The 17,521-nt window shown below is 40.8% G+C and overlaps 1 protein-coding gene across 2 annotated transcripts in view; it reads right to left on the bottom strand.

Annotated features, from left to right (window-relative positions):
• Window positions 1-17,521, bottom strand: part of LOC149772989 (uncharacterized) — a 49,600-nt gene that overhangs the window by 30,296 nt on the left and 1,783 nt on the right. The window lies entirely within an intron of this gene.

Genomic DNA, 17,521 nt, shown 5'->3' with positions numbered 1-17,521 from the left:
CGCGTTTGATATGTCCAAACCAGTACTTAAAGATGATTCTGTACGTGATTTTCAATATTATTCTTATGAAGCACGTGATCCTAACCAACGCGGAAGAATTGAACTACAGGTCCAGGATACAAGTAGATACTTCTTGCCCGCTGAGGCCTTCATCGAAGTTGAAGGTAGGCTTTTAAAGAATGATAACACTAACTACGGAATCGGCGACCGAGTTGGATTTGTTAACAACGGCATCATGGCGTTATTTAAATCCGCTATTTACATGATAGATGGAAAAGAAATTGAAACAATTCATGATAACGTCGACGTTGCCACAACAATTCTCGGGTTGGCGAGATACTCGGATGATTACACCAGATCAGCCGGACCATCAATGATGTTTGCAAAGGATATAACCGACAGCCCCGAGAACAGGAATGTAACAATGAATAATGCCGGTGACGCAGTTGCATCGATGAACGAAAATTTTAATTTGGGTTTTGCAACACGTAGATCGATGTTAAGTGGAGATGAAGAGTTCTCAGGTGTGATTCCATTGTCTCACATCTTTGGATTCTGCAGAGATGTCCACAAGGTCATATTCGGTGCCAAACACACAGTTGTACTTGTGCGAAAACCTGATGATAATGACGCTATCTGGCGAGATGCTGCTGTTGCCCCTGGTCAGGTAATACTAACTAAACTGTGGTTGTGGATGCCAGTGTTGTCTCCGTCAATCACCGAAGAACAACGACTGTTGTCTTTCATGGACACGGGCGGTAAATCACTGCTATCCTGGAAAACAACAACCACAGACGTTATTCAGGGTGATAATGGTGGGTTGTTTACATGGCATATATCATCGCAACAAGGAGTATCAGCACCACGACATATTTTCATTGCATTTCAATACCGTGCTAGAACAGATAGCCAGGAAAGAAATCCAATGGTATTTGATACACTTGGAGTTTCTGAAGTTTCGTTGAGAATAAATGGGCATCAGGAGCCATCTGAGGATATATTAATAGATTTCGAACATCATCGTGTCGCACGCGCGTATCATCGTCTGATGTCATTTATGGGGCGCGACCTTAATGTAGACACTGGCCTGCAAATATCACAGCGAGACTTTATGAGTTTATATCCGATTTATTACTTTTCGCTGGAACATCTTGATCTGGTTAAACAATCTGTTGTCGACCTACATTTCCGAGCTCGTGTAGGTGTTCCTGCTGGTGGTTACAGAGCGATTGCTGTCATACTCTCCGATAAAGCAATGCTGCTTGAAGGTGTTGGCGGACGAATGAGGGTCATCGACGCTCCAATCGAGAATATGTAACGCAATTAAAATCAAACTTAGGATATAATGTCATACAGTCATGTTAATGTCACCTTGACTTCCGGTCAAACGAAGAAATTGCAATCAAAGAACGCAAGCACGTGCGGGACATCAATAACACTAAAACGAGATCAGATTACTGGTGGTCCAAACAAATTGTCGTTGACTAATACTCAGCTTAAACATTTTAATAAGGCACTAACAGCAAAAACCGGTGTCCGACTTGATTTCTCTGCTGCAGCTATCAAGGACATGACTAAAACCGGTGGAATATTTCCTCTTCTCGCAGCAATACCGGCGTTGATTGCCGCGGCAGCACCAGCCGTAGCAAAAGCCGCAGCACTCGGTGCAGTTGGAACTGCAGCTGGAATGGCACTAAAAAAGGCAACGGGAAAAGGATACAAGAAAAAAAAGGGACGCGGTCTAAGACTACCAGGAACTCCACCATCATGGTATCCAAAAAAATTCTAACGCCGTTGAGCAATTTTGATTTACTCGATGCTGTTAAAAAATTGCGTGTAAAACATTTCAGAGGCGTATTTATGCGAGATCAATTACCGCAACGACCGAATAATCCAGAAACTGGCATTATCAATCTCGACAACAAAGATGGTCCGGGAACTCACTGGGTTGCTTACGCGATCGATCCACGTGGAATTATCTATTTTGATTCGTACGGTTTAGCACCGCCAGTTGAGTTTCTCAAGTATGTCAGCAGATTTTCTAATGTTCCAGTGTGGCAGTCGACGTTACCAACACAAACATTAATTGATCCGCCCATTTGTGGGAGGGAGGTTTTAAATGTTCTTGATGCAATCTCAAGAAATCCAGCAACTCCTCCTCATAAAGTAGTGTATGAATATACCGCATCGAGAAATGCTAGCATTTGAAAAACAGCAATAAGAATAATGGTGGATATTTACGGAAGACCTTTCACACGAGGAGGTAAACCAAGCACAGATGCTGATCTCTCAAAATATGCGACCAAAGATGAAGTCGATAATCTTTTGAATATAGCTGGAGTTGACCCAGATGAAGTTGCTATTTTCCAAGACAGGCAAGGAAAACTAAGAACGAGCAACATTAAGTGGAATGATATAATTCGCAGAGTTCTTGGAGCTACCAAGGATAACTTCGTTGCATTTAGTGATGGCGGCCGGATCAAGGACTCGAATATATCAATCGCAAGCATCAAAGACAGTATTGATAAAGGTGTTGATAAATGTGTGAAAAAAGCCGGTGACACGATGACAGGCGAACTCAGCATGAGCGGCAACAAAATAACCGCGTTAGCGAATCCCGAATCCGACCAGGATGCGTCAAACAAACAATACGTGGACATCGTCAACGGTAAACTAAATACGCTGCGTGCAGAGCATGATGTTCACGTGGGCGCGTTTACAAGATTTCGAAGAAACTTCGTAAAAACTGATGAGGTCGTGGATAAGTTCTTTGGGACTCCTCCAGTCGTCGATGTAAAACTCGCTGATGTAAAGACCGACATTAACACGATCAAACAAACACAGCAGGATATCGTATCGGGTATTCCTGATATCGTTAACAAAACCAGTTTGATTAAAGTTCCCACTGGAGTTACTCCGGGGCATATCACCAACATCGTATTCACGGTATCATCGGGATTCGCAACATGGTCACGACAAAATAACACTATCAAATATACAGCAACAGCCACCGGTGTTTACAGGTTGTCTGTGTTTTCAGCCGCTAAATTTGAAATCTTCACAACATATCCTTGGAGACATTCCACCGATAAGTATTCCGGGGTTTGCACTGTAATACTAAACAGCGGAACCGAGGAAACATTTATGCTTGAAGCCGAGGACGATAGTTTAACAGCAACATCTTACTGGTTTTGTTTGGAATTCGTCGCTGCAACGCCTCAATTGGTTACCGCGTAATTGAATAATGTCAACGACGCCAGATGCTCAACAATATCGATACAATCAAGTCCGTGAGTGGCAATCTGAGTTAAAAACTGTCATCGAAGTAACTAGTCAAAAAGTAAAAAAATACAAGCGCCGCATAACAGTGCTGGATATTATGGTTTATTCAGTATCTGCCGTTGTTGCATCTGCCGGAGCAATACTATCAGCGGTCACTCCGGTAACTGCAGCAGTCGCCGCCACGATCTGTGTTTCCGCGGCCACAACAACAGCTGGAGTTTTCGGCATCATAGCAAAAAAAATATCATCATGTGCTAACACAAAATTACACGATTACACGACAAAATTAAATACAGCCACGACCGCATATCAGAAATTATCATCGCTGATATCATCATCGTTAGACGTGCAAAGTAGCGACGCTACGATATCAGATTCTGAATTCAAACTAATGTCAGATGCGTACAATGACTATTTGAAAACTAAACAAATAAATAATGTCAATAGAACTGCTTCAACAAATAGTCACAAACACAACACCGGTAAGGACCACAATGATCTCAGTGTCCTCGACGACACCAGAATTCGGTATTAATTTTCGAACTCCAATTCCAGTGAGTGAAATCGCGTTAGCAAAGCTCAGTGTGTATCACAGCTGGCCCAATGTTAGGTCGGCATCATTTGGTGGTCTGCAGCCAAATAATTCATTCGTGTTCGGGAAAAGCAAAGCCGACTCCGGCGAACAGGGTGAACTTGACTGGAATACAATTACACTTCCCACTGGGAGTTATCAGATCGAAGAAATCAATAATGAGATACAACACCAAATAAAACGAATCACCGGCAAGGAAGCCAAAATATCTATAACAGCTCATGAACCAACGCTGTCTGCGGTCATTGAAATCTCAACGCCAGGATACGCCGTGGATATTTATAACAGCTCAATCCGAACATTATTAGGATGGCCAAAGGCCCCCGAGGTTAAACCTCGTCCACCAAAACCTGAAAAATCGGATTTTATGACCTATAAAGAAGCACTACACGACCTCGAGTACAATTATTATTTACTCCTTGCAGATCAATTACTAGCAAGAAAAAGTACTTTAATGCCCGATACTTGGAGTATAGAAGCTCCACGTGTTAAGGGGGGGCAGGAGCTCCGTGTTTACCGTCTAGATGATATAGAATCTGAATTATTTATTCCGATCAATCTAGTACATAAACAACAGCTACAACTCCTGCGAGTATATTTCCAAGATTATATTTCTGATTTAACAAGTCCGCGTGATAATATTATCACAACCATAGAAAAACTAAACAAACTCGCATCGGCCATGGAAACTATAAATCTAAGAATAATTCAGGCTTTACTGGATCTTAAAGACTATATCGATGATAATTATAGACAGATAGCCAGAGCAGATTTTGCAATTAAATATGGTATTCAAGTGAATGATATTTCAGATTTTAAATTTCCTGGATATAACGTGCCCGAGCTGAGAAAATCAGTCTCTGATCTCATCGATCAATCTTTCGAAGATATTCTTGCCGCGTACGAACGAATAAAACCACAACCTGTTATTCTCAAGCACGACAACAGTACAGCATCCGATGGCAGACACATCTCACCCGGGATCGTAAATATCACAGATGTTATTGCGGTCAATCTTGTATGTGACGTCATCGATGGCAGTTACAGCGCATCAGATACTACGACGGCACAACAGGGGTTTATCCTGTATACGTTCACACCAAGAGACCTCCCTGGTTTTCTGATTGTGCAAGAACCAATCAATCCGGTCTATCTACGGTGTCATAACCCGTGGTTGTCAACGATAAATTTCAAACTCACCGACCAGAGGGGGAATTTGTTGGACCTGCGTGACGAGACTGTTAGTATAAACTTACTGGTGAAGTCCTAAGTCAAGGGATCCATAATATTTATAATAGTTTTTTTTTCTGCACTGATCCATTTTCGTCATTTTATCGTGCAAATACCCTATCAAAACCAGCATAAGTTATCGTTGAAAGTGCTAGCACGCATTTAAAAAAAAACGGTTGTGTATAATGTATCAACCCGAGTACATTCATGCACGAGTTCATATTCATGATAAGCAAATTCTTTACGAGGCAATAAAAACCGCATTTCAAATACAGACATTCCCAGAACAGTATTTCCCCGTTAAAATAGTTATTGACGTGTATGGTGACGAAGACTTCTTGTTAACTCCGTCACAATTAACAGAGCTACAGCAAAATCATATGATCATAGTTTGGTGTCAACGAGAACAGATTATGAACTATTCTCATTCCTGTATTGATGTTGAAACGCTTAAGCAAATCCTGAAAATCTGAAAGCGCCTTTCACTTGAGAAACTCTTTGAGTTTCCAAGGGCAAAAAAAATAATACACTTTTTTTTTTACCCGTGGAAATGTGCTTTACACTCCAAGCGGGGGGGGGGGGCGCTAGCGTTCTCAGGTTCTACTTTCACTTTGTGCTGTGAGTCACACGCTATGCGGTTTATACTTCCTTGTCGGCCTCGTAGTCAGAAACACTAGTATTTTTGTCAGAAATGCAAGGCATTTCCGTGTCTAGATTCTTTATATAACCTTTTAACCGTCTCACCCTGGTGCTAATTAATTTTCGAGTCTCATACTCTTGTGACAATCCAAGACGAATCTTCTCAACTGCACGGCACAGTGGAATAAATTCAGATACCTGATTTTCAGTTATCCCGGCAAGTGATCTGTAAACACGATCTTGCAAACCCTTAATGAACCTATAACGAGCAGGGAGATTGTTCTTCCCCAAGCGTGATAGCTCATTCAAGGATTCAAAATCTGACATAATTGTTTCAGTGTCTAGTAAAATATTAAAACCTCGCTGTTGTAATTCTTTAATTTCAACAAGTATGGTATTTATATTTTCGTGATTCATATTATTATATATTTTTATATTTTTAATAGAAACACTTTGCATGAGAAACGCTAGCTTTCCAAAACAAAACGAGACAGTCGGAAACATTTATCCCCTGCAAGGGCCTAGATCGTCAAATAACGTTCTAGAACCCCACGAGGACTGCTTCCGACATGACAATACAACATGTAACACGAAACACTTTATCCCCTGCAAGAGCCTCTAGATCGTCAAATAACGTTCTATAGGCTCAAGAGGACGTGTTTAGTGAATTGACAAGGACAAACATATAACACGTAACTTATCCTAAGGACGGACCCCTCTGACTGCCAAGTGACTCAGAGGCACATTTATTTACAAGACGAGACAGCCCTGGCTTCTAGGATCGAGTTCTCTAGCAGGCCCGGCAAACATTTATTTGACAACACAAACAACCTTTACCTCTGATTCGAGTATCACAGCAAGCAAAGGTACAATGAACATGTAATCTTATCCTAAGAGACGGTACAGAACAGACAACCTTTACCTCTGATTCGAGTATCACAGCAAGCAAAGGTACAATGAACATGTAATCTTATCCTAAGAGACGGTACAGAACAGACAACCTTTAACCTCTGATTCGAGTATGACAGCAAGTAAAGGCACAATGAACATGTAATCTTATCCTAACTTATCCTAAGACCTTATCCTATGACGACACAAACATACACAGGTGGGTCATTTTCTACGGTCAGCAGCAGAGCAAAACCATCCATTGAATCGACCATTGGATGGTGCACAAAAGACACCCGCCATTGGCGGATTAAATTTATGGTTTTGCTTGCGCGTGCTGACTTTCGATCGACCCAAAGGTCTTAGGGAGCGATTTCGTATATAACCCAACTGTTACTTGCGAGTTGGAAATTCGCTCTAGCAGTGGGCGGGACTTGTTTAAAATATTTTAATTGTATGTTTTCTTAAGCGCGGTCATATAACAAGCACAGAAGAGCAAAACAGTCGGATATATTCAGTAAAACGAGGATATTGTTTGTAAAAAAATATATATTCTACGGTAAATAAATGATTACATGTTATGAACTCGATAAAATATTTTATCAAGGTGGCTTTCTTAGGGGGAGCAAATCCTCTGACCAGCAACGACAACTCTGCAAAGCGTTACACACTCTCGGAGGAGTTATCGTCGTTTGTGTCAACGATAAGAGTTATATAACAGAATGAAATCTTCTGTTTGAGCTTCTTTGAAAATGCTGTTTTGTAGATCCCATCTGCGACATGCTGTACAGAAGGTGGACAAATACCGAAATACCTACCGGCTGCGCTCATTGATTGAAATATTATTTCTTCACGAGTCTCAACATTCACAGATTTCACTGCTCTTCTTATAGCTGTTTTACATTTAACTCTTCCTCGTATGGTATTCTTGCTCTGAGTGATCGCTTGAAGGTTTTCAATACTGTTATCAAGTCTGTTCCCGTTAATATGATCAATGACAAGGCCTTTAGGGATCTCTCCGTTAAAAACCTCATAGACGAAACGATGACATAAATACCTCCCTTTCCTAACAGTAAATCTTAAATAACCAGCATTATCAACTGTACCAACTTGTTTCCTCAGCCTGTAGTTTCTCACTATGCCATCTCGGTTTGCCTCATAATTTGGAATAGTTGGATGTCGGACGAATTCTTGATTCATTATACTATAAGCAAATCATTGTCTAATTCATAATTTGTCTGAAAACTTATTTATGTAATCACGCTCGCATTTGAGAGCGTTATCACAGTCTGGATTTTTTTTATCATAATACCGTTTTAGTTCTCGATAGCGTTTTCCACCACACGCTGAACATAATTGCGTTTTTCCTCGTACTCCAATGCCGCATCTGATACACGGTATCGGTCCTAGACTCCCACCGCGGATCTGTTGAGCATGTTGTCCACAGTATTCGCCTCTGCAGGGTTTGCTACACGGCGCTGATGAATTTAGTTTGATCCACTTGCATTGGTTCATCATATAATATATTTGTCTATTTAAATATTTGTCTTAATTATAATAATGGGTTTTGAAAGACTATCCAGAATAAAACCCATATCAGGTTCTAGATTCGATCTTGACCGGTTAACCGCTGATCCACGACGAAGAGAGTTAGCAGAGGTAATTGGTGTTATCAAGAATGCCAAAGAAGAGTTTCGTCGTGATGGTGCCGCACACACGTGGTCTTCGTATAAAATTATCCTCGGAAACGCGAGCGTTTCTCGGGAAATGCAAAGCATTTCTCGTGACCGTATCATTGATGCTACCATGAACGATACAATCGCGCGTAACATAATTGGGTATCTCGACGATAGAAGATATTTCGTACAGATAAAATTTATTGTTGGAGTCGGCGAGGGAACGTGGATTATCAGAGACAAACTAGACCCTGTTCTTGATGCCAGAGGCGTTCGTGGAAAAACCGTTCTGTTAAGTAAAGACTCAAAACCGGGAGTACTTGTTGGGATTGATATACCATATTATGCCAGAGCGTATCCTGTGACCGCAGTTGTTTATGGAATTTATCCGATGAAGAAACCACGCGTTGATAAACTCAAACCGATGAAGGTGTCGGTGTTGAATTGTGTAGCTGAGCGAGTAATGGGACATTTTAAAAATGCAATGCGAGGAAACGGCCTAACACCGCTAAGACAAACTAAAATAACAGCGTGGGCGACACGAGTAGCGGATAAAGGAGCGTCAATAAATGATGTTGCTGAGCTAGAGCGATTACTAAAATTTCCTATAACGGTTTCATCGTTAACCGGTGAGGTATTGTATGAGTGTAAATACAATTCCCGTGGAACACCAATAACTATTATCGATCATAACAGTCACGCCTGGACTGACTCGGTTAGGATATTTCCGCAAGACCGTGTTGTGAAGTATTATCCGGAATTGCAAAGCAATTCTGGGAGCATGTTTGATTTTATTTATCAGATAAGTAAAACCGATCCAGTGTCTGTGTGGTTATTCAGAAGTAGCGAAGATGGAGAATATGATCAGTTTGTGAGACCCAACGGGGAAATATACAGAACAATGGCGTTACAGCAGGAAATGAAAAAACTCGCAGAAAAATATCATGCTGGCAACACTGATACGTTACTGACACACTGTTTTACTGTCCCGGGTGTTGTCGCGCATGTAGCCCGGGAACGAAATTCATGGAGACCAACTCCGAAAAGTTTTCTTGCTGATATCCAGCAGAGCTGTGTCGAATACGGACACGGCGGTTTGTGGAATACTCAGTATGATCACCGCGGTATGATATCCGTGGACATGACGGCGTGTTATCCAGGAAGTTTCCTTGGGCGTGGAGAATGCAGCGAATATTTTAAACGGTTTGGCCACGCTGGCAATACCATGACAAGAGTAGCTGTCAACGGTGTTTTACCCGATTTTGACTTGACCGGATTTGCTTGTGTGTCGTCGTTTAAATTCGCTAAGGATTTACATCCTGTGTGTTATGTTTGGTTTGGCAGACATTTCGTTGAGAAGCGATGGGCACCGATAGTGTTATTGCGATACATGCTTGACAGTCGAATACTGTTGTCGCTGACGGTCAGCGAAGCGATTATATGTTATTGTCGTCAAACCGAAGTTTGGTTGCCAACTCCAACGCCGGTTACGTTAGAAGAAGTCATCGAAGATTGGTCACGAGAATATCCAGAAACTTCTATCGACGCTATCATCAAGAAAGCTCCTGAAGTACTTAAAAGCAAACTCAGAAATGATGAAAGCACAGCAAAAGATCTAGGACGAAGAATAATAGGGAAATTCACTCAAGGTGGAGCGTATGATAATAAACAACATCACAGTCGATTAATCATGGACAAGACTAAATTGGATCTTATTGTCGCTGATGCAGCCACGAACAACATGTTCTGTAACCGCAAAGATGTGTTTCTGTCAAACGGGGAAAAACTAGGGACTGTTTTTAGTTATATTGACGGAGAATCATCTCAGTACATACATTTGAGATCTTCGATGCTGGCTTATGTATCCATAAATTTGTTGTCGATGATCAATAGATTCCCTGTTGCCGCAGTGAGAGTTGCAACGGATTCATTTTATATTGATAAAAAACACTCAGCGCTGTTGGATAATGTTATATCGGATGATCCATCGTGGGGCTCGTGGAGAATAAAGAATGAAATGTTACACGGATATTGTAAATCGGCTGATGTTGAAATCGAGGATGAGTATCGCAGCGCAGAAATATCTTCGATGGTTTCGTCGGGGGCAACTTCGTTGTTGCCGCCGGTGCACGATCCTGTTACAAGACACAAAACAGTTTATCTGAACGGTCCTGGTGGTTCTGGTAAAACAACTCGAGCGATTTAATTATTTAGAAACTCTGACATGATTGTGCTAACACCCACACACAGACTTGCCAGGGAGATGAGACAACGGGATGTTAACGCGTGCACGTATCACAGTTTTTTCAAATACAGCGGCGGCACGTGGACACCTGAACGAATGGGAACGAAATATATTCCCGAGAAAATCATCTGGGATGAGATAGACACTGTGCCGTTGGATACATTAAAACAGTTTCTGGATTGGCTGCTAAAGAAAAATACCGCAGTGGTGATGTGCGGCGATCATGGTCAACCACCCCCATTTACAGGTGAATCTCCACACGAGTGGCTGAAAACTTTTGTAGATTATTATGAGGAAATAACTAACGATGTTAGAGCACTCGATGAAACGCTGAAAGAGTTTAAGGCACTGATCAGGCTACAAACCAATAAAGTCCAGTGTGAGATAATGCGTGAAATAATTCCAGAGACTTCGCTGAGCGACTTTTGGGAAACGTGGAAACCAGGTGATTTAATTGTGGCAAGTAGAAAGATAGTCAGGGACACACTTCAGCAGCGGTTATTTCAGTTACATCAGAAGAAATTTCCCATGTTGCCAGTGCCGTTGTGTTATAGACCAGCTGATACGCGATTGCAGAATATTGATGTTGATATTCCAGGGCGCCTGACTGCGTCGGGTCCGGAGAAACAGAATTTAGTATTAAATGATATTGTCACAGTTGATGTTGATGCTGTTGAACAGGCACTGAAAATGAGCAAATCCCCGTGGACGCTAGGATACGCTATGACCATCCACAGTTCGCAGGGACTAACTATTTCAGATACAACAGTTTGGATTGTTGATGATCGCATCGAGTGGTCAAATTTAGTTTATTTAGCCGTGTCAAGAGTAAGAAGGATAGGTCAGTTACGAAGAATTGTATTAGATGATGTTGTCAACGACAGCTCAATCGCTGATGACACAATAAGAAAGAAATTAGCCGGTTACAAACAGAGCGACAAAAAAAATGGTAGAGAGTTTGATCCCAAACAAAGTTTGGATGTTGAATTTGTAATACAATTACAACAACAGCAGAATAATCACTGTGCGAGTTGTAATTGTTTATTGCTGTGGCAGTATTCGAAAAACGACCCAAGGCAATTCACCGTAGATAGAATAGATAGCAGTCGCGGTCATACACGTGAAAATGTGATGTTGACCTGTCTTGAGTGTAACCGACGCAGAGGTGTTGCTGCAGTTATTTAAATGATTGAATCACTTCAGTGCGGATCACTTTAGTGATCGGGGTGGTAATTGTGTATCCTCGGGAATCACCTGAAGTTGCTCGCGTTTAAATCCGCGTTGAGGAGCAGTCGAATCTAATCTGTAGATTGCGTTTCTCCCAGTTGATCTGGTTATGCTGGATATCTTATGTGTAGTAACACTCCATGTGGGATCGGTTGCTCTTTTTTTTCCTCCTTCTAGTTCGCCTGGTTCGTATAAATACCTAACGGTGACATTACCCAGCAGTGGGAACGCTAGCGTCCCTGGCTGCGTTGAAACATTTTGTTGCTGTTGTCCGCGTTCACTGACGCGGGGTATATATTTTTTTGTGATTGCATTTACAGGTCTCATGTTTGTTGTTCTGGTAATTTCATTATTCAGTGCGGCTATCACGTTTGGCAGTCTTGCAACCCATTCACGAGATCTCGTATCGTAAATGAATTCCCTCGCGTACTGGTATCCGAATAATCTCTCAGCGAGTGTTCTATTAAATCGCTCAACAATTGCCTGATCCCGATGAATTTCAGTATGTCCTCGTCGTATGGTAACGTTATGCTGCTTTGTCAGTGATGACACCGCGCCCTGAAATTCCTTGCCAGGATCAACTTGTAATAATCGTGGCCAGTTTAGAGGTCCTCGTTGATAAATTCGTTTAAACGCAGAGGCGACTTCGGACGCTGTTTTAGTCGCTAACGGTTCTGCTTCTTTGTATCTACTGGCAACATCAACTACTGTTAGCGCGTATTTGTATATTTTTCTACGGACAGTATCATGAGGCAGGAATAGTATGTCAGCCTGATGAACTTCATTGGGCACACTAACATCAAAATGTGCAAAGTTGATTTGTCGAGGTGGTGGTAAGTAGATTTGCCATATTGCTTGTTTTGATAGCCAATTTTTGGCAACCTCGCGTGTTACTGATGCCGCGTTGGCGAGTTTATTAATTGCTGAGTTACCTCTCCAGTATCCGATTGGGGAATAATAAATCGCTTGCATTTTTATTTAATTATCCAGCGCCTAATACTAATTTAGATTTCATCGCTGATCTTACTAACCAATTAGCGAGTGACTCCTTAAATGATTTATTTTTTATGGCGCTTAGTGCATGAATTAATTTCACATCCGCGATATGCCTGTCTTGTAGATCTTTACTTCGATAAGCAACATCATGTATGTGACACGCTGCGTCGATAGCGTTTATCGGATACTCTCCCGGTTTTGGTTTAGATTGTTCATCAAGTCTGATATCTAGTCGGGTCCCTGGACCGCAGTAATTGTATCCTGGGAGATGTTTTTCTCCGGGATACTTTGCCCAGGGAGTTCCGGGGAGCTTTCCAAGTTTGGCTGCAATGTCACCTCCGCTAAATTCTCGCTTTTTTTTTGAAATCTAAATTTTTTTGTGCCACATCGCGTACACGTACCAGAAAGTGCTTGTCTGTTATTTTTTGTTGTAATGGTTGTTAGATCATTCGTAGGGGTTCGTGCCTTACACTTCACACAATATAGATCCATAATTATTATTCTTTATATACAAATGGAAATTACAGATTTTTCTGCGACAAAAAAGAAAGAGCCAGTTAAGCATAATTCAGTGCTACCAAACTCTATCCGCGCGATTATAATTGGGCCATCCGGTTCAGGTAAAACACAGCTGTTGCTGAACTTGATAATGAAGTGAATGAAATGGGATAAACTGTATTTGATAGCTCCATCTGTAGATGATCAACGATGCTATAACGTTATAAAAGATTTTAATGAGAGTGCAAGCGCGCTGAGTAAAGACGGTGAGGATGTTGTTGAATTTATCACTGATATCGAAGAAGCCCCCAGCGTCGAGGATCTTGATGAATCAATTAACAACCTAGTAGTGTATGATGATGTTATGTTGGACAAGCAAAAAAATCCCGCAAGAATATTTTCCCGGGGACGTCACAAAAACACTGATGTGATTTATGTTACTCAGCGTTATACACAAATTCCTAAAGTAATCAGGGATAATTGTAATCTTCTTGCGATATTCAATGGAGTTGATACACATACACTGAGAAATATTCATCAAACCTGGTGTGGTGGCGATATGGATTTAAATAAATTTAAAAATTTCTTCAGTCATGCTCAAAGAAAACCTCACGGATTTGTGACAATAAATTTACACGATCCCAGAACAAGATACCGTATTGGACTTGATACACTATTTGCAACATAAAAATGTTTTTCCTTGGAAACTCATTTACCAGAGCAGCAGAGGGGATGGACCCGACCCATGGATTTTTCAATAACGACCCCGCCACGGAAACTGTTTCAGATTTATTGAAGTAACCCAAGTTGTCAGTGCAAACTCAACGAGTTTGTCCCTGGAAACTCTTCGAGTTTTCGGGGGACATTTTTTTTTGTCCTGTATTCTGAATAGAAGGGTTTATTTCGTCGAAATAAGCCCTCTATCGAGGAATAGTTTCCTGGAGGGGTTTATTGTGCAAAAAGTTTCGGTCTGTACAGCCCCTCTGCTGCTGGGGGACTCTACAGGCCCAAAATGCGTTTATAGGTTGAAAAGGTTTTATAGGGTTAATGGGGACGATAATGGTAAAGGGTTTGAAGTTTGAATTGTCAACATAGACAAACACGCGGAAACAAACATACCACACACACACACACACACAGAGGGCCCCGAGTGGCCGAGTGGTCTAAAACGCTCTCCGTTACGGATCACTGCCATCTCACCTCTGTCTGCGTGGGTTCGAGTCTCGGATTCAGCCAATGTGGGTATGTGAAAAAACTTGCCAGTAGCTTCTCGAGGGTCGGTGGTTCTTTCCGGGGATTTCCCTGGTTCTTCCTCCACCATTAATACTGACCGCCATGTATAGCCTATCGTGTGCTTAAAAATGGCGTTAAACCCTACAACAACAACAATACACACACACACACACACACACACACACACACACACACACACACACACACACACCGTCTTGCGATAGCTTAGAGCGAAAGAGCAGGAGATAAAATCTCACAATTATACAAACACATAACACATACACACTATCCATCCTGACTTGTGTTAGCTTAGAGTGTAAGCGAAGATGATGAAATCCCCCCAAAAATAGTCACACACCTTGTATACCATCCAATATTCTATACACACGCTATCCAAAACGCCACGTGTGAGCTTAGAATTCAGGAGAAGGAAATGAAATCTCTCAAACATACAATCACACACCACCTATTTCATCCATCATCACATAAACACACTATCCAAAACTCCTTGTGATGGCTTAGAGTTTTAGAAACAAAATCAGATTTCACAAACTACTCTCCATCACACCACACAAATGCTATACATCACACCAAAAATATCAAATCCATCACCTCATACACGCTATCGAGGAGACGAAATCTCAGAAACATACAATCACACACCAACTATGACATCCAGCATAGCATACACACACTATCCATAAAGCCATGTGTTAGCTTAGAGCTTTAAAAACAAAATCCAATCTCACAAATTAACTATCCATCTCGCCAAAAAATGCTATCCATTACATTATATATGCCATTCATTACCCCAACAAATACTATCATAAACCCCTTGTGCTAGATTTGAGTTTTAAAAGGAAAATCCGATCTCACACACCTACTATCAATCACATCACAAAAATACTATCCATTGCGCCACTTATGTCATCCAACATCCCATACACACTGTCCAATGCGCCTTGTCTTAGCTGCGAGGATAAGAAAAGAAGAAATCCAACAAAAATACTCGCACGCACATTATAAACTACAAAAGCCCGTAAATATCTATCCAAAACGTTTTGAAGAGATGAAATCTCAAAATATAATAGCAAACACTACATACACCATCCATCACCCCATACACACACTATCCAAAACGCCTTATGCTAGCTTAGAGTTTTAAAACCAAATTACAATCTCATAAAACAATACTATCCATCATATCATCTATAAAATCCAATAATCGATATACACTATCCAAAACGCCTTGTTTAGTGTCTCCACAACAACTATCAAAAGAAGAGAATGAATAAGAAATAGATTAAATCTCACAAACATACTATCCAGCACATCATCTATACTATCCAAAACCCATACATAATTCAAAACCCCTTGTGTTAGCATACTGTTTAAACAAATTGGATAAAATCGCAAAAACATACTAACACACTAACTAAACTATCCAACACGATCAAAACCTATATTGTTAGCGTCTAGTTTATAAGGATATGAAATCTCTCAAACAATCTATCCATCACACCATCTAAATAGGCACAGAGAGAGAGAGAGAGAGAGAGAAGAGCTACATCAGTATTTTTTAAACTAGTGAATTTTTGGGGTTTTATAAAGTGAAGATTTCTTGTTAAGCCGCAAGTATGCGTGTATTGGAAAGTGGATAAAATCGGATAGAATTTTATCTTGTGACAAATGTGTAGTAGAGTGTGCCAGATTCAAAACTATCACATAGCTTTTTATGGTCTCGTAGATATTTAGATTTTGGCAAATCTTAAGTAAAGGAAGTCGTTACCACAAACAGAAGTAGAGATAGGGGCGTGACAGTTATTGTTTGGATAAATCCAGTAAACTTTGTAGCACACCTTTTCTGTCTTGTACTTACATCTACGGCACAAGATATTTTATACTTTTCATGCACATTTAATGTTTCCAAACAAATTTAAAATACGAAAACAGCTAAGAGATAAATCACGAAGTACTTCAATAAGTTACAAATCAAAATGACCACAGCTACATATAAACAAGTCATTGTACAAGATTGTCGATCGAAGGTGTGACAGAATTTTTACCTGTATAAGTGTGTGTGTACCTCAAAAATGTCTAAGTGAGAAGAAAAAAAATTGTCAGTTTCAAAACGCGAACCAAAAATGTTATAGTTCATTAATTAGTGTGCCAAGAAAATGGTACAGTATACAACACGAACTGTAAATTCACACTCGTCTGCACTGCAATTGTAAAAACGCTAAAGCATATGCATTATTTTGCCGTGTTACACCAAAATCCATGTAAGAAAGTCAATTCTACCGTTCAAGACCTAATTCATTTTCAAGTACTGTTAATAGAACCGATTCCACAACATTAAAGTTCACTTTTCAATTTAGAAAAAAATCGCACTTTTTCAGTTGCGCAGCTACCGCCCCGTCGTCCCCTGCAGTGCGAGGCTGGGCAGTGGTGGTGGTGGCATTCGAGAAGGGAGCTAAAATCCCAAGTTTTACTACGTTCTAGGGGAGGAAGGTAACGAAATTTTGACGTTACGCCACTGTGCTGTTTAAAACCGCTCAAACATTTCTCAACTGGAACATCATTACGGGATGCATAAAAATGTTGTCTCCTTATTTGTCCAATTACGACAAGCTGGAGGGCACATCGCACCTGCGTGGGGATGGATGTTTGAGTTTCTTTTCTTAATAAATTGGATATAGATAGACATGGAGACAGGAGACAGGTCTCTGGTTTATCGTGACAAAAATACCCCCCAACTTTATATTACATGTATTCTGAGAACTGGTTCCCAGAAAATGTCTTTGCATCTGGTACCTAACAAAAAGTATATGCAACTGGTGCCTGCAAAAAATGTCTGCAAGTTAGTAACACATCGTTCAAACGCATCTTTGTGCAACTTTGTATCAGTTATGCTCAACACTGTTACGAATAAAATAATTTGCAAGCTTTGCAACAGAGTTATTGTGATTGCTGATGCCAGATAAATTATTTGTAATTTTGATTAAGAATTATTCT

Source organism: Sinohyriopsis cumingii, unplaced genomic scaffold, assembly GCF_028554795.1.
Source record: "Sinohyriopsis cumingii isolate HCF-2022 unplaced genomic scaffold, ASM2855479v2 utg000940l, whole genome shotgun sequence".
NCBI classification, from domain to species: Eukaryota; Metazoa; Mollusca; class Bivalvia; order Unionida; family Unionidae; genus Sinohyriopsis; species Sinohyriopsis cumingii.
The sequence above is the reverse complement of the archived record's forward strand: the minus strand, read 5'-3'. Positions and strand labels throughout refer to the sequence as shown.